Here is a 6,000-nt window from a genome sequence, read left to right as displayed (position 1 = left end):
GCGGAGAGTGTCTTCAGGGTCTTCACGTGCAGCAGACGATCATCAGTAATAAGGGGCTCTCCGGGTGAAAGTGATAACGAGATCCTAATGTTAGATTTAGCAAAATTCATTTAACCAGAATAGGAGAGAGTTCAGAGTCCCAGAGTAAAGGTCGAGGAGTAAAAGATCCTAGTACCACCCAATGGAGACGTGGGCCCGTAAGACACACAGCCATGTTAGTAAAAGTTTTGCAATGTCTAGACTCGACTTCGGCCAAGGAGTGTGGAAGGGGGATTCCTACAGGCAGTCGGCTCTGATACCAACTTGTGACGCCCCCGATTCAATCGTACACTAATCATGCACGCAAACGTGTACGATCAAGATCAGGGACTCACGGGAAGATATCACAACACAACTCTAAAACATAAATAAGTCATACAAGCATCATAATACAAGCCAGGGCCTCGAGGGCTCGAATACAAGTGCTCGATCATAGATGAGTCAGCGGAAGCAACAATATCTGAGTACAGACATAAGTTAAACAAGTTGCCTTAAGAAGGCTAGCACAAACTGGGATACAGATCGAAAGAGGCGCAGGCCTCCTGCCTGGGATCCTCCTAACTACTCCTGGTCGTCGTCAGCGGGCTGCACGTAGTAGTAGGCACCTCCGGTGTAGTAGGAGTCGTCGTCGACGGTGGCGTCTGGCTCCTGGGCTCCAGCATCTGGTTGCGACAACCAGGTAGAAGGGAAAGGGGGAAAAGAGGGAGAAAAGCAACCGTGAGTACTCATCCAAAGTACTCGCAAGCAAGGAGCTACACTACATATGCATGGGTATATGTGTAAAGGGCCATATCGGTGGACTGAACTGCAGAATGCCAGAATAAGAGGGGGATAGCTAATCCTGTCGAAGACTACGCTTCTGGCCACCTCCATCTTGCAGCATGTAGAAGAGAGTAGATGGTAAGTTCACCAAGTAGCATCGCATAGCATAATCCTACCCGGCGATCCCCTCCTCGTCGCCCTGTTAGAGAGCGATCACCGGGTTATATCTGGCACTTGGAAGGGTGTGTTTTATTAAGTATCCGGTTCTAGTTGTCATAAGGTCAAGGTACAACTCCGGGTCGTCCTTTTACCGAGGGACACGACTATTCGAATAGATAAACTTCCCTGCAGGGGTGCACCACATAACCCAACACGCTCGATCCCATTTGGCTGGACACACTTTTCTGGGTCATGCCCGGCCGCGGAAGATCAACACGTCTCAGCCCTACCTAGGCACAACAGAGAGGTCAGCACACCGGTCTAAATCCTATGCGCGCAGGGGTCTGGGCCCATCGCCCATTGCACACCTGCATGTTGCGTACGCGGCCGGAAGCAGACCTAGCCCCCTTAATACAAGCGCGAGCTTACGGTCCAATGCGGCGCGCGCCGCTCAGTCGCTGACGTCACGAAGGCTTCGGCTGATACCACGACGTCGAGTGCCCATAACTTTCCGACGTAGTTGGTTAGTGCGTATAGACCAAATGCGAGACTTAGATCAAATCCCAAGAACTCGTTAAGCGTGTTATTTTAAAGTAACCGTGAACGCCAACTAGGGCCAGGCCCACCTCTCTCCTAGGTGGTCTCAACCTGCCCTGTCGCTCCGCCACAAAGTAACAGTCGGGGCCGTCAGGAACCCATGCCCACCTCTACCGGGATGGAGCCACCTGTCCTTTCAGCCCCCTCATCAGAATCACTTGCGGGTACTCAACGAGCTGACCCGACTTTAGTCACCACATGTGTCATGTATATAAAGTATATAGTATATACTCGTGATCACCTCCATAGTGATCACGGCCCAGTAGTATAGCGTGGCAGACGGACAAGAGAGTAGGGCCACTGATGGAACACTAGCATCTTATACTAAGCAGTAGGATAGCAGGTAAGGGTACAACTGTAGCAACAATGACAGGCTATGTAGCAGAATAGGATTAACCGAAAGCAGTAACATGCTACACTACTCTAATGCAAGCAGTATAGAGAAGAATAGGCAATATCTGGTGATCAAGGGGGGGGGGGGGCTTGCCTGGTTGCTCTGGCAAGAAGGACGTGTCGTCAACACCGTAGTCGAACTAGGGGTCGCCGGCAGTCTCGGGGTCTACCAGAAAGAAGTAACGGAGGGGGAACACAATAAATAATAGAGCAATCAAAGTATAACATGGCAATGCGCGGTGCTAGAGGTGACCTAACGCGGTAGTAAGTGATACTGGTGAAGGGGGAAAACATCCGGGAAAGTATCCCCGGTGTTTCGCGTTTCGGACAGATGAACCGGAGGGGGAAAGTTGCGTGTTTGCTATGTTAGGGATGTGTGGCGGATGAACGGGTTGCGTATCCGGATTCGTCTCGTTGTTCTGAGCAACTTGCATGTACAAAGTTTTTCCATCCGAGCTATGGTTTATTTTATATTAATTTTAAAAGGTTTAAATCATTTTTTAGCATTTATTTAATTATTTTAATCTAACATTATCCAGAATAGTGCACGCTGATGTCAGCATGACGTCAACAGTCAACAAAGGCGTTGACTGGTCAACTGACGTGCGGGTCCCGTTCGTCATTGACTGTTTAGTCTAATTAGGGTTTAACTAGTCTAATTACTGTTTAATTAAACTAACCTGTTAATTAGATTAAATAGTATTAATTAACTTAATTAATTAATTTAATTATTTTTATTTATTTTTTATATTCATTTTTTAAAAATATTCCAGGGATTGGGCCCCACTTGTCAATGGCCCTGGGGGCCTATCGGGTCCGGGCGACGGGCGTTATCGGGTGCGGGCGCCGCGCACCCGCACGGAGGCGACGGCGGGTGCCGGCGGGGTCGTGCCCACGGCGCGTCCAGGGGAGGGCGCCGGTCTTAGGCGGCAGCAGCGCAGGTGGGCGGGCTGCACGGGCGGGGGCGGCGCTGGCGGAGCAGAGTCGTGGCAGCAGAGCAGCATGACTGCAGCAGGACGAACGCGATGCGCGGGGAGGAGGGCGCGGGCAGGTGCGGTTGCCCGCGGTGGTGCGGCGACGGACCGGCCGGATGGGGTGCGTGTGGGAGCAATGGGGCGACGGGGGGGGGGGGTTGGTGCGCGTGCGCATGTGCGCGGTGGCCGGGCGCGACCTGGACGCGCGAGGGGCGTGCAGAGGGCGCAGTCGGGAGCCAGCGGTGCAGGGCCATGGTGAGCGAGCGGTGCAGGGCTACGGTGAGGGCACGGCGACCACGGTGCAGGGCCACGGTGAGCGCAACGAGCGCAAGCGAGCTCGCGGGCGCGGGCGGAGACGTGCAACGCCGCCGCAGGGAGCGAGCGGCGCGGCCGGCACGGAGGAGAGGAAGGGAAGGGGGAGGGCAAGGCCCTCACCGGCGTTGAAGAGGAGGGGTGGCGGCGAGGCTCGAGGGAGCAGTTGTGGAGGAGGACGGGGACGACCGGCGCAGGGGAGGAGGCGACGACGTAGAGGACGGCGGGGAGGCAGTCCAACGACGGGGGGGGGAGGGGCTCCGCGCGGGGACGTCGGCCTCGGGTGTCGCGGGCGAGGCGGGAGACGACGGCGATGAGGCCCGGCGTGTCGAGGCCGTGAGCCGCAGCGGCGGCGGGGCAGCGCCGGGAATGGGCGCCGTCGTCGTGGGGGGAGCGCGGGGCACCGTCGTCGGGGTGGATCCCCGATCCAGATCGGGGGGAGTGGGAGGAGCGAGGGGGATCGTGGGAGGGGGCGAGTGGGGCGGTGAGGGGTTAGGGTTTCGGTCGGTCGGACCGGGGGGGGGGGTTGGGAGGCTAGGGCGCGGGGTGGGCCGGCCCATTCGGGCGGCTGGGGCCAGCTGGGCCACTGGCTGGGCCGAGGTCCAGTTGGCCACGAGGTTTTATAAAAGTGGGGTTTCTTCACCACAATTACCTTTGCATTATTTGGCACAACTCGAACATTTTAGTTTTAAAGTTTGAAAACTTTTGTTGTTTGTCTTTATTTTAAATTTGAATTTGAATCATTTTTTAACCATCGCGAGATTAACTACAGTGACAGCGGTGACATGGCATCATTAGGAGAGGGTTACTGTAGCTTAATTATCCGGGCATCACAGGCCACGCACGAGTCCCTCGCACCTACACAAACAAATAAATCCTCGCAACCAACACGATAAGGGGTTGTCAATCCCTACACGGTCACTTACGAGAGTGAGATCTGATAGATATGATAAGATAATATTTTTGGTATTTTTATGATAAAGATGCAAAGTAAAATAGAAGCAAAATAAAAGGCAACGGAAATAACTTGTTGATGGGAGATTAATATGATGGAAAATAGACCCGGGGGCCATAGCTTTCACTAGTGGCTTCTCTCAAGAGCATAAGTATTACAGTGGGTGAACAAATTACTGTTGAGCAATTGACAGAATTGAGCATAGTTATGAGAATATCTAGGTATGATCATGTATATAGGCATCACGTCCGAGACAAATAGACCGACTCCTGCCTGCATCTGCTACTATTACTCCACACATCGACCGCTATCCAGCATGCATCTAGAGTATTAAGTTCATAAGAACAGAGTAATGCCTTAAGCAAGATGACATGATGTAGAGGGATAAACTCATGCAATATGATATAAACCCCGTCTTGTTATCCTCGATGGCAACAATACAATACGTGCCTTGCTGCCCCTACTGTCACTGGGAAAGGACACCGCAAGATTGAACACAAAGCTAAGCACTTCTCCCATTGCAAGAAAGATCAATCTAGTAGGCCAAACCAAACTGATAATTCGAAGAGACTTGCAAAGATAACCAATCATACATAAAAGAATTCAGAGAAGATTCAAATATTGTTCATAGATAAACTTGATCATAAACCCACAATTCATCGGTCTCAACAAACACACCGCAAAAGAAGATTACATCGAATAGATCTCCACGAGAGAGGGGGAGAACATTGTATTGAGATCCAAAAAGGGAGAAGAAGCCATCTAGCTAATAACTATGGACCCGTAGGTCTGAGGTAAACTACTCACACATCATCGGAGAGGCTATGGTGTTGATGTAGAAGCCCTCCGTGATCGATGCCCCCTCCGGCGGAGCTCCGGAACAGGCCCCAAGATGGGATCTCACGGGTACAGAAGGTTGCGCCGGTGGAATTAGGTTTTTGGCTCCGTATCTGGTAGTTTGGGGGTACGTAGGTATATATAGGAGGAAGGAGTACGTCGGTGAGCAACACGGGGCCCACGAGGGTGGAGGGCGCGCCTTGGGGGGGTAGGCGCGCCCCCCTACATTGTGCCCTCCTGGTTGATGTCTTGACGTAGGGTCCAAGTCCTCTGGATCATGTTCGTTCCGAAAATCACGTTCCCGAAGGTTTCATTCCGTTTGGACTCCGTTTGATATTCTTTTTCTGCGAAACTCTGAAATAGGCAAAAAAACAGCAATTCTGGGCTGGGCCTCCGGTTAATAGGTTAGTCCCAAAAATAATATAAAAGTGTATAATAAAGCCCAATAATGTCCAAAACAGAATATAATATAGCATGGAACAATCAAAAATTATAGATACGTTGGAGACGTATCAAGCATCCCCAAGCTTAATTCCTACTCGTCCTCGAGTAGGTAAATGATAAAAACAGAATTTTTGATGTGGAATGCTACTTAGCATAATTTCAATATAATTCTTTTTATGGTGGCATGAATGTTCAGATTTGATATGATTCAAGATAAAAGTTTAATGTTGACATAAAAACAATAATACTTCAAGCATACTAACTAGGCAATTATGTCTTATCAAAATAACATAGCCAAAGCAAGTTATCCCTACAAAATCATATAGTCTGGCTATGCTCCATCTTCCCCACATAAAATATTCATATCATGTACGACCCCGGTTTTGGCCAAGCAATTGGTTCATACTTTTAACGCGCTTCATCCTTTTCAACTCTTACGCAATACATGAGCGCAAGCCATGGATATAGCACTATGGTGGAATAAGGTATAATGGTAGGGGTTATGTGGGAAGACAAAAAAGGAGAAAG

Source organism: Triticum aestivum, chromosome 6D, assembly GCF_018294505.1.
Source record: "Triticum aestivum cultivar Chinese Spring chromosome 6D, IWGSC CS RefSeq v2.1, whole genome shotgun sequence".
Lineage (NCBI taxonomy): Eukaryota > Viridiplantae > Streptophyta > Magnoliopsida > Poales > Poaceae > Triticum > Triticum aestivum.
This window is presented reverse-complemented; position numbering follows the sequence as displayed.